General features: G+C 42.9%; 1 protein-coding gene across 3 annotated transcripts in view; it reads left to right on the forward strand.

Annotated features, from left to right (window-relative positions):
- mical3a (microtubule associated monooxygenase, calponin and LIM domain containing 3a) overlaps positions 1-18,751 on the forward strand; it is a 93,607-nt gene that overhangs the window by 2,743 nt on the left and 72,113 nt on the right. The window contains exon 1 of one of the 3 annotated variants that reach the window (XM_047596198.1): positions 18,487-18,607. The exons of the other annotated variants lie outside the window; for them this stretch is intronic. The gene's annotated coding sequence lies outside the window, so the exon portion shown is untranslated. Of the gene's footprint in view, positions 1-18,486; positions 18,608-18,751 lie in introns of those variants that run through there. 3 annotated transcript variants of the gene reach the window in all.

Raw genomic sequence — 18,751 nt, forward strand, 5'->3', positions numbered from 1 at the left:
TGCTGCGCTCAGCATCCACAGGAGAACGGCTGGGTGAAGGGAAAAAAAGGAGGTGTTGAAAGAAAAAGATTAGTTGTTACAGTTTCCCTGCTTTTATTGGTGAGAACATCGGTATTTTTGGTGTATTTGAGCTCCTTTCTGTGACCTGGCTGCCAAAAAAAAAAAACTATCCCATGTGTGGGAAATTTCCCATATGTCAAAGTAGCGTGGAATTGGACAGGAATGTATACAAAAAACAAACAATAGAAAAACTATGTCTGTTTTGAAAGAATATGCCCTAACCCTAACAGAGGACAATAGAAATATAAGGATGTTCTGTGAATACAGTGTGGAAAGGGAATTAAAAAATATATAATATAGTTTCTAAGATTATAAAATGTAGACAGTGAGGCGGTTTGTGCAAAAACAAACGTTTGACATGCATGTACTGAAATGCTGAACAGAATGAAATGAAGATCTTCAACAAATTCAACACGAATGCACTGATTTCATTCATTCGTAGCATTCGCTCACTCTTCAAAAAGATGCACAAAGCAGCATCACTCCAGGATAAAAGCGCGTCCCCGTGTTTTCCACAGTCTGCTGCAAGTAAGTCATGACCCTTTGTTTGATCCTTAGGCAGAGATAGATGTTACAAGTCTTTGGGGAATTCTGAGGATCCTGTGAAGGAGACTTTTACTCTCAGTTAGATACAGGAAAAACCTGTAATTCTAACTGCTACAGACCGTTTTCATCATTTCTTTTTTTTTTACTTTCTTCATCTCGCAAGTAACAGCTTGCAATTAAAACGGAATAAAGACCCAGCGTTTAATTATGAGCTGCGTACACCCGTTAGACAGCGCATGAAACATATGGCCGCCATATGACACCGTCTTCCGACTCATGTATCGGATTTCTGTTTAAAAAAAAAACATGCGTAACGTACACAGAAGCTTTCTAAATCTGGGAAAAACTATTAGAAGAGTGTGATGGGCAGAACCTGATGGGAGAACAACTGTGCATGAAAGAGTTGTGAAGAAAAGTTTTCTCTGTGGTGTTTCTAATGGACAAAGGCACATCTGTTGTGGTTTAGATTGCAGCCATGTATGTTGGAGAAATGTGACTCACGCAGATCTCCTTCTTCTACTCTGTGTGTCTTTGTGTAGATCTGATACTCTGAGACTGATCTGCTTAGGGAGGGGGCTGTGTGCATATTTATGATTAAGATAATGATACAATAATGCATGTGTGTCTCTGGTAGCTGGGCCTGTGGAGGCTCCCTGCGACCAGTAGGAAGTGTTACATGGATATTGGTCAAACTCAGGCGTGAGCTAGCTGATGTTTTTAACGCTGGGCCCCTGGAATTCCTTTTCTTTTCAAAATCAGCTCCAGTTCAACCTAAGAACTCGCTCTGATCCTGGACGGCAGCACTACATGAAACGCACGGGGAAACACTGGGAAACTACACGAAACATTTGGACCAAGTCTGATTCAAACATTTGACTGACAACAAGGATTATGTGCATCGATCAGGCGTAACATTATGACCTGTCTGATAAAGTGTAGTTCTGTGACTCGTCAGAGAACAGACATGGTCCTTCGGACAAACCAAAAAGACGAGCGTAGATGCATCCGATGTGAGACTGTCTACGTCCTCGTCTGTTACATCATCATGTACATGTACTTTATGTGAGATAAGGTGACTGCTACTACCACTGAAGACTAGTGTGTGTCTGGATGGGGCAGAAAAACAGGATCCGGCATCTCCGAAGTGTGAGAGGAGCTGAAGGAGCGAGTTACACGCCTCAACACACACACACACACACACGAACAGGCCAAGGGGCGTGGGCCCGAGGTCAGCCACGGGGGTGAGATTCTCATAAATAGACGCAACACACACTTCGGACGTATGATTCATGTTCACACACGTGCACAAATTTAGGAGAGAAGCTGCTCTTTGGTCTCCGCTGCAGCAGCTGTCTCCCTGGTTCATCTTTCCGATCGCGCCGGAATCGACTTTCAGACGGACGGCGTGCCAATTACACAACAGTCATCCAGCCATGCAACTTCTTTTTTTTTAATAAATCATAGAGAGAGTAATAGAGATCAAAATTTGAAAACATTACACTTCTGCCAGCAATATTGTACAACAAAACTATTTAAAAAAATGTTTCTGCATTATGATGAAACAGAAAAAAAAATGAATTAAATCCTAAAAAAAAACTTGCATGGGCTTAGAGATCGTACATTATTGTGTTCTAAATACTTATCCAAAAATGTTAAAGAAAGGCAACTGGACTTTCTTGTATCAAAGTTTAAACTTCAGGGAGTTCAGGTTTAAATCTCTTTCTTAACCAACTGTGACTGTGATAAAAGAAGAATTTAAAACCATATAGTTTAGTGAATTTACACAGATTGTACTCAAATAGAAAGCAACCAAAAAGTATTTTCCCACACTTTGAGAAATGTCAAGAATAAAGTCACGTTCAGGCTTTTATTTGGATTCCCTTCAAATATTTGTCTGATTCAAATTGACCAATTCCTGTTTTCTGTATCCGCTGGCTTCCGTGTCCTGCTTTGAGTCTTGGACTGAACCGCCTTCCTCGATCCTCAGAAAAAGAAAAACTAAACAAACACTCATGTATCATAGTAACCGTCCAAAATCATACAATGGGCCGACCACGTGCTGTACATCAGTGAAGGTTCTCAGTCATCCAGGTCATGATAATACAAAAGGCGCTTGGAGAAAGGCAACTAGACTTGTAGAATTTCTTGAAACTTCTTCAAGCGGCTTTTGGACGTGGGCTGTGTAAAGACGGACGGCAGAACTGCTCCTCAGAAATAAAGCCAAAGCAAGTAGAGCTCCCCCTGGTGTCTGGCTGCAGTATAGGTCATAAGCTCCGCCCCCTCTATGTTAGTGGATGGGACCAAAACACTAAAATACACATAAAAATAATTTAATTCAAGGATGGCTTCCGTCATTTTAGGTAGTTAATATAATATCGATGCCTGATCAAGTGTATCTTCTTTGTTTTTTGTAAGTTTCGTTTTAGTTAGTTATTTGATTTGACGCTGCAGAGACAGAATGTGACATAATGGCGACCACCACTTGCTGTGCCAACGCTCCATAAAGCATTTCCCGTGGGAAAGTGAGAGTTGTAAAAAAAGATTTTTTAAAAATAAGTACAGTATACTGTATAATCCAACATTTCCTTGTGACTGGTGGAGGTGGATCACAGCGTAGTACTAATTAAACGACTCCAAAGTCGCAAGATGGCACCGCCCCATCCCCGGGAAAATAGCGTCAGCTTGGCCAGTGCAAGGAAGTGGTGACGCATCGTCCATATTTATATACTGTCTATGGAGCTGACGGTGGAGCCAGTGTCAGCGTATAAGACAGATAGATGGATAACTTTATTCATCCCTGAAGGGAAATTAGATAAATGTAGACTCTGGAGCTCCAGGAGCTGACGTCACCGTGCGACGTCAATCACAACACCGCCATATTGGCAGGAAAGTCACTTCTCTAATCTTTATTCTGTTGACAACTACAAGCAACTAACTAATAACCTGGATCTGGACAAAGTGGAAATCATTTTGTAGGATCCCAAAGAACCCTAAAGACTGTGACAGAGATGCTGCTTTTAGTCGACAAACTCCAAAATTAGATGTGCATCACGAAGCCTGACTGTGTCCATTTGAAACTCCTCCAGGCTCCTGTATGCATTCACTGACTCCAGAGTAGGACGAAGGAAAGTTAATGAGGTAGTGTTATATATAATAGGATACTCCAGGTCAGGAACATTGTCCCCGCCGGCTGTTTTAATGCTCAAAAAAAGCACAGCTGGTGCATGATAAGAGTTTCGCCTTGTGCTGGTCATTCTTGTATCTGTTTAAAGCGGAAGAAACTCTGAATCAGTGCTGCCACCGTTTATTTTTCCTCAGAGTTTTGCCGTCACGTGACGCCCGGTGCTCTACAAAATATAGAGTCCCAGCTGAATATTTCGATGACATGAAGCCTGTTTGACAGGGTGGACACTCCAGGTAGAAGGTAGAAGATTGACAGATAAACTGCTGAGCGCTAACAGTAGGAGAATGTTGACATTTTCATGCAGTTCCCTGAAGTGAGAGCTGAGCTCCGGACCAACCTCGCACATGGACTGTGGGGATCGTCTTTGCCCAAGATGAATTCTAAAGTCCTGTTCAGTGTGGTTTTATATACTCTGGGTGTGGCTGTTTTGATTCTTGCCTTCAGCAGATTTTTCCCCAGCTGGTGCTGCAGCACATGTCTCTCTGTTTACCCCCGAAAACCTGCTTCTGAGTGCTATCAGTCCTTAACAGGGCGTCAATGAAAGCTGCATTTATAAGGCCACTTTTACTAAAAGTCAGAGAAGAAGAAGAAAACCAGGCGTGGGCTCAGTCATTACAGCGAGATCCTCGCAGCCACGGCTCCCGTATGGACACCCACATAGAGACGAGCGGCTGACAGCGACACCGTCTCCGAGCGCCCGGTTACCACAGCAACCCGTTAAATGACACCGCAGGAAGGCCGACTGCTGCAGGACTCAGAATTATCCAACTAGCTGCTCCACACCCCTTGCTGGATGAGAAAATTATGGGATGCCTGCTCCCAGACTGAAATAAGTGTTGTTCTTCTGGGTGACATCCAGCTTGTATACATGGCGCATACACTGTAATTATGTGCGTTCGGGCAAGTGCAGCGCCCCGGATGCCTCTGTTTGATAGAGGAGGCGCAATAACTTCTACCGCCAACGTGTGTGTGTGTCTGACTGTGTGTCTGTGTGCAGCAAATGCCGAGATGACTCAGTGGAATGGTTATTACTTTTTTTTTTTTTTTTTATTCGCTCAGGTGGAGTTTGTTTAAGAGGCGATAATAGAAACCTTTCCCCTTCCTCTCGTAATGATAAGCTGTGCAGCTCGCTGGGGTGAGGGTGAGCGGAGGAGGGAAAACAGAGACATGAGGTCACGGATCAGGATGAGCGCTGCGAGCCAAACGTGATTCATTCACACGCACACGAGCATCGTCAGGGCCTTCGTTTGGTTTGCCTCCATTTCACTCGTGCTGCTTTTCAAAACAAAAGGAAAACTCTCCAGTTTTTCGTTACTTTTCCTTTAATTTTTTTTTTTTTTTTTTTGTGGAGCAGCGCAGATCGCTCCGTTGTGGATTTGAGATGACTCATAGCCATAATTATTTGCTTTACCAGCAATCATTTCGGAAGGGAGGGGATCCTGGATTTCAAACTAAATTAATCAGCGTTTAGGATGATTAATTTTTAGACCAAACTCTGTGGTTTCGTTTGCTTTTATTTCTCCATCATCTGGAAAGCGCTCTCAAGCTTACTTCGCGCTTGGCAATGTATCACAATTGAACAAGACGTGAAAACAATCACATCCTCTTTTTTTTGTGCAGAAGGTGAACATGAGAAAGAAAACAAAGAAGCTTTAGCCTTACTGAGCCGTACTTGTAGTACTTAACCAGTGTGTATCTAGGAACCCAGCCTCTTAGATCAAAACGTTTAACTTCATACCTTCGTGCCTCGTGATGAGTCGAGAAGAGAGGCTGACACGACCCTCACCCTCCAAACAAGGCCTCTTCAGTGAGGTCATGCCTCAGCTCTGGGATTATCAGAATAGCCGGACTCTGACGTGATCGCTCTCCTCTCTCGTTGCGATTGAAAGGCTGCGTTCTCCACTGATCTGTTTTTCATTTGGACGCATTTGGCCGTGACGTCGTGCGTGCATAAAGGCCTCGACTGCGTGGAGGATCGTTTCGGGTTTATGGGAATCTCTTAATTTCAAACCAAGCCATTTCAGCAACGTCTCCAACCTAAACACACGTGTGTAAATAACATTTATATTCATTTGAAACACATTTTTGTCATGTTGACAGAAAAGCTAGGAATCCGGCTTTTTAGAGCTATAGAAATTTTATATTTTTTTTTACTGACAATCTAGGTTGAGGGCGTTCTTTGATTTAATGAGCTTCTGCAAACGCGTTACAAAGAGGTCAAGACTGTTGGCGTTCTGCCTTTATAATGTTGGACTTATTCAACTTCATTGTACAAGGTTTTTTTCTTGAGAAGGGTTCACAATAATTTTGAGAATCACCCGGTTTTTCTATTGGCAGCACCATTGGTTTGACATATATGACATTTACAGTAGGCATGGGCTTTGAATAAAGATGTCTGTGAAGGTCCTCAGTTACGATGAAGAAAGGCAACTGAACTTGTAGAGATTTTTGAAGATGTTTTGCCACTCATCCGAGTAGTTTCACCAGTTGTAAAGAATTAATGGGGAGTTCATGTTTAAATAGGGACATTTCTGATACTAGTCAAGCAAGTTTCTGAAGGGCCACACCCACAGATGCTCCCGGTCCTTTAGAACCGAAGAAGCTACTCGGATAAGTCGCAAAATCTTTAGCGTTTTTTGGACTGGAATAAAGATGAGTATAACCTCCATGGTGTCACTCCAGAGTGGTTTTGAAGCTAGCTGCGATATTTTGTCAACGCCTGACTTTTCCTAACTCGTGGCTACTTCAAACAGGGAGAAAGAATTGTTTGTGTGGAGCTGAAGCAGCCACCAGCTTGTGAGCGCCCCACTTCTCTCTTTTAAAGGGGAAATGAAGCACTCCGCTCTTATCAGCAATATGTAACACTGTGGGTAAATGTTAGCATATAAGGAGAAAATACAGCGGCCGTTATGTTTTTTTTAGCATGGGCGCGTTGGTTTCATTTCCACTTTAAAGCGCCCACAGCTTTTATCATTACGTATGTTTAAGCCTTGCTACAATTGAGAGTTATATAAAAAGAAATGCCCCAGTTGATCTCCCTTTGGTGACTGGCTGCAGTATAGGTCATAAGCTCCACCCCCGCCATGTTACCGGATGGGCCAAATGGAAATACACATGAAAAATAAGTAGTTAATATAATGCTGATGCATGTTCAGGTTTCAGTTTTTTGAATAAGTTTAATTTAGTTAGCTATTTGATGCCATAGAAACCAGATGTGATATAATGGCGGCTTCCAGTTGCCAAGCCAAGCGCTATATAAAGTGTTCCCACTGAACCGTGAGAGTTGTAAAACAAAATTGTAAAAAAACAAGTTCGCTGTACAATCCAACATTCCTTGTAACTGGTGGAATTAGAGCAGAGTGTAGTATTAATCAAACGAAAACACCCGTGAGTCTGGAGGAAGTGTGGACGGGTCATCGAGATAGCGGCCTGTACCGCTCAGACTGTGGCGCTAGAGTCACAAGGCGGCACCGCCCATATCCCCAGGAAAATAGTGCCAGTTCGACCAATGCAAGGAACCGATGACGCATTGTCCATATTTATATACAGTCTATGGCAGTCATGCTCAAATAGGGACCTTTAGTGGTCTGTGGTGTCGTTGCAAGTGAAAATCAAATCTTTTAAAAAGGATCATATGACATTTAAAGAAGTAGGATTATTTTACTCAAATGTGACTGAACCATTTATCTACCTAAACTACAGAGGGAAACAAGATTTTCTACTTACGTCTGTTTCACAAGAGTAATTTACAGTATTTTATTATGAGATCTCAGTCCCGGTTTGCATTGTTCAAAGTTACTGCATGATGCACTTAATCTGCATCCATTTCAAACTTTGAGGCCCGTACTATTTCAGTGGGCATGCACCATGCATATCCTAATAATGCTCTTATTGTGAAACATCTGCTGAGAGGTGTTGTGGGAAACTCATTAAAGTGCATGTTCATGTTAACCCTGGGAAATTAAGCTAAGCTAATTAGCTGCTAAATATGCAGGGGGTCCAGGATCACAGAAAGGCTGAGAACCACTGGGACTGACTCACTGTTGGAGTCAGCATCTGGTGGGGCTGAATTTTATTGTTCACCTGCACGTCTCAGCCCTCGGAGGTTTCCGCTGTTCTTGAACAATAATAACATGACTCAATTGCTATATTGCAAAGGCTACAATGCTAAAGTGATGTAGCCGTCATGTTATCATGCTAACACACATGTAACTATCATGTTAGGGTTATTCATGAGCATTTAGCCTGAAACACTGCTGCGCGCAGGTGAAGCCGCATATGTAGCTGCTTGCCTGGCCTTGTTGCGCTGCACCTCCAAAGATCACATGTCAGTCAGCAGAAATTTTGCCATGAGGTCACTGGATTCTTCTCGCTGAGGAATTTAGGTAACCCTAATTCATGCTGATCACATTAACCACCCGTCCTGCTCTTAATACTCTGAGTTGAAGGTTTCTATCATTTGGAATGAGATAATCCCCAAGGATCTCGGTATCAATCGTGGATAATGAGAGGAAGGACTTAATGTCTGACTCAGAGAAGGTGTGAGGGGGGAGATTATAAACGCAGAGGCCTTGTCTGCTTGCTCCCCACCTATGACTGTGACAGAAGCTGCAAAGTGAAGGGAGCACAAGCGGCGGCACACGAATAAATGGCTCCGAACGACTCGTCAAGTCACGACGAGGAAGGGCAAACAGCAGAACAAAGGCAGTTTTGTTCTTTCAGAAGATAAGGAATTCAATTTCTCTGTCTTCCTTTGATAAGATTTCAATGTCATGTCCGTTCACCACACGGTTTATGTAGATAATGCTTTCCCTCTGATTTCCTCGTGTTTGTTTTACACGATTGCCGGTGGTGAACTTTCAGCAGTAGCGGCCGCTCGAGTTTCTTTATGTGCAGATATTTCTCAGAGGCCTGAGGCAACAGCTCTGCACGGAGCGCAGCAGAACGCACAATAAACACACTGGAGAGCCGAGAGGCCGGGACAGGCCGCAGAGATGAGCTCCCCCGTCCTCCCCGGTCTTTGTGCTCCGGCCGTTCATTACAAGCGCTCTTTGTGCCAGCCAGAGATCACATGTCACAATATTTGAACAGCTGCAGACGATGCTTGTGTGTTTGCTCGTTTCCATCGACGCAGAGGGGCAGGGTTCTGTGCTTTGATAAGGTGGACCGTGAGAATTCGGGGATCTGAGCAGGAGAAGAAGGGGAGGCGAGTTCACAGCTGAGGGAAAAGTGGAAGAAATAAAGTGTGACCAAAACCGCATGTGGTATCAGCAGCAAATGCAAAGAGGATGTAAACTAATAAACCGCGAAAAAAGAGTGACAACTGACAATCTGCCCCCAGCGTGTTTAACTCTAATTGTGGTACAATCAATTCGTAGCTATTAGACACCGCTAATGGATTGTGTTAGACACCCCGTTAGGAGATTCATTGACAGGCCTGCTCATGCTGTCGCGTCTGATTTGCACCATTACTCTAAACCCTGCCAATATTATGATTAGAACCAAACATCTGCACCTTTGCTGTGTGGTTTTGCTGTTTATAATCAACATGTTTAAGCCGCAAACAGCACTCACGTGGAGGAAATCTTGAGACACGTGCAAAAAATTTTTTTTATACATATATAATTTTCCAGGGCAAAGAAGTATTGTCGGTTTTTCTTTTTCTGTCCGCTTTAAATTTTAAATAACGAGACTCAGCTGTCTCCATCTCACAGCCGTTTTTGCATTAAAGGCTTCAGAAACTCGGAGCCTGTAGGCTGTAGGTGTCCTAGACATGCCCAATGAAAAAATAAATAAATAAACAACAACAACAACAAAAAATCGGACAATACTTCTAAATTTGATCCTACACTGATAAAAATACAGTGCTCCATCTACTTAAAAAAAAGTAAGGCAACTTTTTGCATCATTTTATCCCATAGATCAAACAAGAGTAGTCTTTGTAGGTAATTTACTACAATTACTTGTAAATGATGTCAGCTTACTTTCACAATTTGTCTTTACTTGCAAAAGTAAAATTTTCTACTCACTTTTGTGATTTAAGTAAACTCATATCAGTAAGTTGTATTTTTATGTATTTTTATGAGTGCATGGCCGACTTACAGCTAAACCCTCTTGCTAACGGCGTTAGCTAACGGCTAACCGCTGTAAGCTAATGGCTAACCGCTGTTAGCTAAAGGCTAACCGCTGTTAGCACGGTAAGCTAACGTTAGGTAGAGCAAGAAACACTTCTCTGCTTACTTTAAATTACAGTCATTTGCAATCGTTAGCTTAAAATTAGATGTGAATCAAGTATTTTACAACAACTTGCTAACATTAGTTTCACATAAAAAGTATTTTAAAGCCACTTGCTATTGTTAATTCCAAATTACATCAAGGGTCTGCAGTTATTTTACTTATAAACAATATAAAACCTGAAAGACTGGAGTAATTAACCAACTATATCACTAACATTGACTTAATTCTTACCTTAAAGTCCAGTCTAACACTTCCAATTTCTTCTTATGTGGAGCTGGTTGGTTGGTGGGATTTACTCAGAATTCATTATATCTAGGCCACAGCCTAGAGTAAATACAATGTGCAAATTGTGTGTTGTGGGGGTCTTCATAAGAAGATTTGTTGAGCCACTTACATATAGGTTGTTGAATGAATGAGTTTACTTGTATTCTGAATAATGTAAATGAATTGAAAACACATGTCAAGAGACAAACTTTGTTTTTCATTTTTTATTATCACAGGCTTAATTATGTTAAAATTACATATTCTTAACTGTGTTAACATGTTTAAACATTGTGTTGTGTTACAAGTTTCTTCTGACAGTTGCTGCTATTGTAAAACTCCTGCAATGACAATGGTCTTTGATAACAATGGACACACAGTGGATTTTTCTTGCATGTACGCCATGCCCTGGCTGTGTGCGAATGTGTACGTTACAGAGGAATGTGTGTTTTGCCTGAGCTCTTAGTGTAAAGGCGGGGAGGTGCTTTCGGTTTCTGTCCTCTGGCTGTTTGTGCACAGGCTCATTGTGAACGCCGTGGCCGCTGCGTATCAAGTTCGGGGCTCGACTGAAACCGTGACCTCAGCCCGCCACCGTGCACTGACTGAGTCACCGTCTGCCCCCACGAGCTGCAGTGGAAACGCAGAAAAAAAAGTCAAAGTCAGGTCGAGGTCGAGCACATTTCATCTCCGATGCCGAGAAAACATCACTCCGGCTTCAGCTTACGCCGTCTTATGTGATCAGCCCGAGTTTTCTGCTTACAGACGGACAAAAAAAAAACCCCTCCTGCTGAGTGGATGTGAACTGATTCTGTCCTGAGCTCTGTGGTCGTCGTGCTCTGCTCCCGCTGAGCTGTGCATTGTCTCTGACTGTAATGAAAAAGCTCTGCTGAGGACTGTGTTTACTGACTACTGATTGCAGCTCGCGCCTGCTGGCAGCGAAGGAGTCGGATCAGGATAAGGAAGCAGCGGCTTCGCAGTCGCTGTGGGAGAAATGAACACGGGGGAGGGCAAAGGGGTGAAAGAACGGAGGGCACCTTGGCAATCGAGAGCGGCGCACAATTAAAATTCTGCTCTAGTCACACGCACACATTGTTTAGTTGCTATTTTGTTTTTGATATGGAGACAGCTTAATCACACCCACCGAAGCGAGCATGGAAATAACGGATGACACTTAAGAGGAAACGAGCAACAACACTCTGATAGAAAGAGAAACGCCGCAGGGCTTCTTTAAGTAATTACACGGATCAGGCGTAACATTATGACCACCTACCTAATGTTGTGTATGTCTCCCTTGTGCCCCCCTTGTGACTCATGGATTTTGTTAGTGGGGGGCCTTTGAGGGGAGGGGGCTCTGTGGATCATCCCACAGATACTTGATCAGTTTGGGATCTAGTGAATTTGGAGACCAGGTCAACACCTTAGTGGTTCCTTAAAATGTTTTTGTGTGTGTGTGTGTGTATGTCAGGCGGCACAAATGAACCAGAAGTTTTCCATCAGAACAGTGAACTGTCACAGGTGGTCGTTTTTTATTTACTTCTCCTGACAGTGGTTTTAATGTTGTGGCTGAAAGGTGTATTCGGCCTTGATAAGAGGCACACGGGCGTGACTGAACAGGTTTCAACCAAATGTCAAATATTTAGTGTTTCATTTCCGTTACATTTGACTGAACAGAAGTTGCAGTGGAAGTTCAGGGGTCTAATTTTAATTCTGAAATCTCAAATTCACATGTTTTGAAGCAGCCCGGGCGACACCTTCACCATTATTATTTTCTACAGCTACAGCCCGAGTTACGGGAAAGTGGAAATAAAGCGGATATACACGTACATACATACTTTATGCAGCATCTACCATCTACGTGCCAGGAAAACGCTTTCACAGAGATTTTTACTGTAGACTGGATTTATAGGGCTATCATTAGTCAGCTGTTTTTCCTGGCTGGGCATAGAGTCAGACTTGCAGAAAATGGCTGAAAAGATATTTTTACAGCCATTTAAAGAGTGTTTTAGACTTTTTTTTCATTCAAAGCTAGAATAAAAGCTATAATATAATAAAAGCAAAATTTACTTGTATCTAAAAAATATGTGTAGGTATAAATATTCTGCACAGTTGTTGCTCATCTGCCCACAACATTGCGCGCAATTTTAATTATTAAAAAACTTTACTTTTACTTGTCTTTGCTGAAATGAGTTAATCTGTTTCGAATCACTGAGGTCTAGTGAGATCTGTGACGCGTCTCAGACTGATCCATTGTCATAGCCGCTGAAGGTCTGTAACGAGGCATGCAGCTTGTGGCTCATGCATCGCCGCCTTGTAGCAGAATATAATTCCGCTTATTGAATCACCTAATTCCCTGGATTCACGTGCAATTATCCACTTTGATGCACCGTTGCGTTTGGCTCCTTTTCGCTCACCTGTGTTTCCTGCAGTGCGACAGGAATTCCGGCGAATCCTGTTAAATTAAGGTGCTGTGTTGAGATTACCGCTTGCAAACGTGCAAGCAGGAAAAGAAAACACAACCCCGCAGAACCAGAAATGTGTTTATAGTGTCGTGATTACGTGTGCCGCCGTGTACTAAAACAACCAAAACTGAAAATTTGACTTTCTGGAGGGAGACTTGTATTTTTCGCTGGCTTAACATGCAGACGTACATACTTGGCTGAATCGAAAATAACATGGATCTGAATTCCTGCACAGGCCAGGACAGGAAGGCACCTGGTTACCGTGGTAACAGATCACACTGTTTGGAGAGGGTGAACCGGGGGAGATATGCCGGTCTGGGATTGGTCGGTTCAGGTGAGTCGTTGCGGCTCCGCAGTCATAAAAATTGGCTTAAGTTTTCATAAGGACAAAATCATGCACAGGCACACAGACATTTGTATGACTGTCTTTGTGAGGACATTCATTGTCATAATGCATTGTCTAGCCCTTTAACCTAACTCTAACCATCTCATTTAAGTTCTTAACCTAATCCTGATTATAACCTAATTGTCACCTTGACTCCAAAACCAAATATTAACCCTCAAACAGCCGAGTAAAGAAGTGAGGACCGGCCAGAATGTCCTCACTTTGCATGAACGTCCTCACTCCTCAGATCTAGTCCTCAGAAAGATATCTGTTCGAGAACACACACACACACACACACAATCTCACTCCGCGTTGAACTGCTCGTGGGCGTCTTTGCGCAGCTTTTAGTTGATTTTGCACAGGTTTATTAAAATGCAGTGTACACAGAGCGAAAGTTAGTTCAGCGCAGTGTTTAGTTTTCTACAGAGACAGACTGTTAGAGAGCTTTACTGAAACCACTCAAGGCTGCCCTGCCCTCGCTGTGTCCACCATGAGACGGAGAATTCAATTAGAGAATTACTGTCTGCACATCCTGTGCAGCGCACCAAACCATGGAAAGATTACTCCCTTGATGAGTGCTGTGCCGAAATCGCATCTTACTTGAAATTGCCTTGTAGTAAATATGCGACTTTATTTTATATTTTTGTAGCTCATGGATAGATATAAAGAGATATAAAAGATATTTACGTTTGAGCACCAGATCCTCCTGCTCTTGTCTGTCCATGTTACACCCCACAATTGTGGTGTCATCTGAGAACTTGTGCACATGGCCAGCGGGAAGCTATTTGTGTAAAGAGCGGGAAGCTATTTGTGCCAAGCCCAACATGAACCACGTGACTAGAATCGGACATAAGGTTTATTGCTACCGGAACCTGCAGAAGTAAATCCTGCAAGATCATACAGATTAATCAAGAGACATGTTGCTGTTAAATATCTGCCCTCATTGGGCCTGTGTTCTCACATATATATATATGTGGGGTTGAGTTAGATGCATCATTAAGAAATTAGGACATCGTCTTTTCTTGCGCTAACGTTAGCATGCTAGCAGGCCAAACTGAGACGATGGACATGGGGAGCGTTACACTGGCAAAGTATTGTTAGCATTTAGCTGAAAGAGCCCTGCCTATGTACTGCACAGCATTACAGAGCTAACAGCACGAACACATTGTGTTGCACTCTAACAATTTGTAGCTTCTTTGCGCTAAAATGGTTAACGATGATGAGTTTGTTTTATTGGTAGAATCCCCCATCATTTAGCTAATCCACTATAGACATCTACAGCGGTGACCTTTGACTCCTAAACACCCAGAGTCAGAAGCGTCTCTGCTGCTGAGGATCGGGACGGGTTTGGGGACAGAGGGTCACAGTCGCCACCTTTGACCCCTTTTTAACTTCCAGGAAGCGCTTGATTTATAACGTAGCATGTTAGCAGTTGACGGACGCAGTAAACGGGCAGCAGTGTGAGAAATGGGTCCAGCGCGGCCGCGCCCTGACCACCGCTGCTGTTTTCAGTCCTCACACAGCTCTGGTCTGAGGTCTCCTAAACACATACAGTTAAATTTAGACCGGCTCAGACTGACCACAGACGCGGCCAGACCTCCTGAAACCTGATCTCATTGTCGAGATCCCCATTCTCTGCTCCTCTTCTTCTGTTTTTCTTACTCCTTCTATTTTATTCACTGACTCCCCCCCTCCCCTCTTCCCCTCCATCCTTTCAGCCTCTACCCATCACACTCAGGGGCAGCAGACTGGAGCTGATTTACCTAGTGTTTGCACAGGGTGAGCGCTCATGGTTGTGGAGGAAATTAAATGTTCAAGTTGCAGCCGTGGCTGGATTCACGTTGCCTAAAATAACGACGTGATTCTTAGAGGAGCTTTTTCAATATCGCTTGTTTTGGACTGAGAGGGTTCACGTCGTGCTCATCGGCGGGTTCAGGAAAATGTCTGTTAGTGGTCGTCACACTGGAAACTTAACGTAATAGACTGTATTTACACGTACACCTCCGAGCACTTTCTATACTGCAAGATGATCCCTATGTGCACCATCCGCTAATTTACACCAACAACTTATAGGTCTGTACTCAGTCTGTCTGGGTCTGTGTGCAATGACAAGTTTGAAATGAAAAATAAATAATGTTTGCATGTTTTTAGATGCCTGACTTATACACATATTTTCAGTCAGTATTTTTAGTTCATGCACACCAGAGAATCCACTTTTTTTTTTTTTGTCCCATAGCTGCTTTCTGGGATTCATGAAGTGATCTGAAGCTTCTTTGATTTTCTCGGAGGCAAACTGTTCTTCCAGCAAACAGCTGGTACGGTTTGGATTGTTATCCTGTTGATCGGAATAATGTTTTTCCTACTTCAGAGTCTGTGTTACATTCTTGAACCTTTTTTCGCCCCCGAGTTATATTTGTTCAGTTTATTTTTCACGTTATTAAACTTAATTGTGTAATGGTGCACCTTTGAATCATCTTTGAACCCCTAATATTTTCACAAGCTCTCGTGTTCCATCAAGTTTTTTTTCACGGCGAATATTGAACCCAAGCTTTTAGTAATATTGCAAATAAAATTACCGTTGCAAAATTATTCCCCCGCCCCAACTCTTATGAAATTAATCTTAAAGCCCTTTTAAACCTTGATGTCTTGTGCCTTTCTCTTCCCTTTCTACTCATTTTAATATTGATATTTTGTTTGGAGTTGGATCAGATGTTTCTTTGTTTGGCTCAGATATGAGTTTTATCAGAGATGGGAAGTGCAAGTCTCAAGTCATGTCCTGTAATAGATCAAGTCACATTTTTGTAATCTTAGCTGCAGAATTGGGTCTTAATATAGAAAAAATGTCAAATAATATTACTGACCAATTTATCCAACCAGTTAAAAACAGTATGACCTTTTAATTACTGATATATTCAGTAAAATACAAGGAATCAAACGAAACACAAATACATTTTAAAACCAATAATTATTATTTGAAGACCAAAAGAAAACTCCTTCCATGGTTGGTTGAATAAGCTTCCAGAGGACGAATTGCAGGCTGTTTAGAATCAGTGCCAATGGGACATATTTTCTTTACGCCTTTTCATTATTCTGAAAACCTGTTGAATAGCGAAGTCAAAACAAGATACTGGCAAAAAATTCGGTCCTTTGTAGCTTAAATATGTTTTTGTCTATTAACTTACTCTTTTATAACCATATTTATTGTTTTAAAACTATATTTACCTAACTCAGTGTTTCCCAACCTCTCGATAAAATGGCACCTATAAAATTTACTGCCTTTTAAAACCACATGTAAGTTCTGAAGACGCTGCATCCATGCTCATATCAAGCTAACGTTAGCTAAATACATTAACTATAACTAACAGGCTAATATTAGCTAATTCACAAGCACTTTCTCAGGAGAATGGCTCTTACATTTTATGACATAACCTGAATGATAGTTGAACTCTCTGTAAAATGTAAGTACACGTTCTGAAAGAAATAATTAAAGCATTTAAAGAAATGATCACTGCAGAAATCAATACAAGTGCATCTAGTGCACTGGTGACATTTCTCCTCCTCCTGCTCCTCCTCCTCCTGCTCGTTGGCCCGTAACAGGTTCCTGATGGCAGGCCATGAGCATGATGAGATCACCCATTAGTATGACCGGCCTCATCATCTCCTTGAACCGTTCATGTTCGCGCAGGAAGGAGGGAGAGGGCAGACAGCTCATGGGACTTGAGAGAATTAGGGGATAAACCGAGTGACAGCCTCAACGTGGGATGTTCACTGATGTTCTCTCGATCTGTGATTCATTAACCGTGGCCTTTAGGCTTCAGACTTTATTGTACGAAATAAATTTTCCTCCGATCTGCTCGGCGTACCTATAGAGACACACGGCCTTGGAGACAGAGGTGCATGTTTTATTGTTATTAAAGCTCACTGCCCAGTTAAAGCATTATAAGAAAAAAAATGGTTGCATAATTCATAGCACTGCCTCTGGAGTGTGATTGTTTCAGACAGTGTGTGTGTGTGTGTGTGTACAGAACGGAGAAGAAAGAGAAAATACAAGTCGGAATCTTTTTGTTGCTCGTGAATGATTAAAAACTGCAGGAAAAGAAGATAATTCTCTTGTTCGTTCCATTTAATTTAAAATGTGCTGACGAGACTGAAGAAATAAATAGTGATAATAAAGCGTGATGAAGGAGTCGGCTCAGGATTAGTGAATCCTTTTTTGAGTTGCTCAATATCTAAAGTCAACGCATGACATCAGCTCAGAAACATCGACATGATTCTCCCCGAACGAGAACATTTCTCATCGCGGAAGAGAACTGGACTCGTCCCAGACTGTTACACAACAAGTCTGGACAACAAGCCTGGACAACAAGCCTGGACCGTGATTACTCACATCACAGTTGGAAATGAGCATGAAATTAACTGAGACCTACTTTCTCTCAAATTAGAAATCTCTTTTAATCTAAATTCTTGTATTTAACGGAGCGTCTCTTTTTTCCTTTCCAACATCTCAATGATGCTTTAATTCCAGCTATTCTAGTATTCCAGTACCAGTACTTTGACTGTATTGTTTATATTTGTGTTATTATCCCAGTTTAAGCTCCACGTGGAGATGAATGTGCTGTATTTGTTCACTTCTGTGTTGTCTGTCACAACGAATGTTCACCTGCGCGTTCACTCTGGTCGCGTTTGAGAGCGAACAGCAGAAGTTATGTGACTAGTCCCTGCAGCGCTATATTTAGCAGCCCCTTGTAGTAGGAGGACGAAGTGTGATGGGACGGCAGGTCAAGCTGCCGCATATACGGGCTCTCGTCCGTCTTGTAACACCGGTGTTATTTCTGCGTCCCGGGGCCTCTGGCTGCTTTGAAGACCATTTGCGGATGAGAGCAGACAATAGGGCGAGAGCTGAGCCGGAGCCAGGAATGACATCTCCCACCGGTGAGCCAGCTGTCCCGAGTCAGTCAGTCAAGAGGAATCATCTTGACCGAGGAGCAGATCCACTCCGGATCGGCCCCACCTTAAAAAAAAAAAAGACGCCCATTGTGTTTGTGTGTTTGTGTGTGTGTGTGTGTGTGTGTGTGTGTGTGTCAGCCTGGGCCGGCCTGGCCCGAGGGATCCTCCAATCTGTGAAGTGGTGGGCGTGTGACATCATCCCCCTCTGCCCCATCCCTCCCTCCTTACTCCAGTGCATCTGGCCAATCAGCAGCCAAGCAGCAGCAGCACCACCACCGCTTCCCCCAAGTCTCGGTTACCATGACGACGCACACTGGTCCAGGCAGCATCTCCTCGTCGCTGTGGTGAGCCTAAGGAGAGGGTGGGTGGTAGGGTTGAGGCGGGTGGGGGGGGTGGGATAGAAGAAGGCGGGAGGAGAGGCTGAAAGAGAAGGGGAAGGGGAGGAAGGAATATGAGGAAGAGAGAACAATCCCAGCTTGAGAAATATCTTTTGGCTCCTCAGCTCAGTGCCCGTCTTCCCTCGGTACAGTAAGTGCATCACCATTATTACCCTGTTTGTTCTTGCTTGAATGAAAGGGGATTGGATGGCCTCCATTGTCCTCTGTGTTTGATAACGGCGTGCGAGCAGATGCCTTTGAACATTTGGTGGATGACATATTGTTTGATTCCTTT

The sequence above is a fragment of the Mugil cephalus genome, chromosome 10 (assembly GCF_022458985.1).
Source record: "Mugil cephalus isolate CIBA_MC_2020 chromosome 10, CIBA_Mcephalus_1.1, whole genome shotgun sequence".
Taxonomy (NCBI): Eukaryota; Metazoa; Chordata; class Actinopteri; order Mugiliformes; family Mugilidae; genus Mugil; species Mugil cephalus.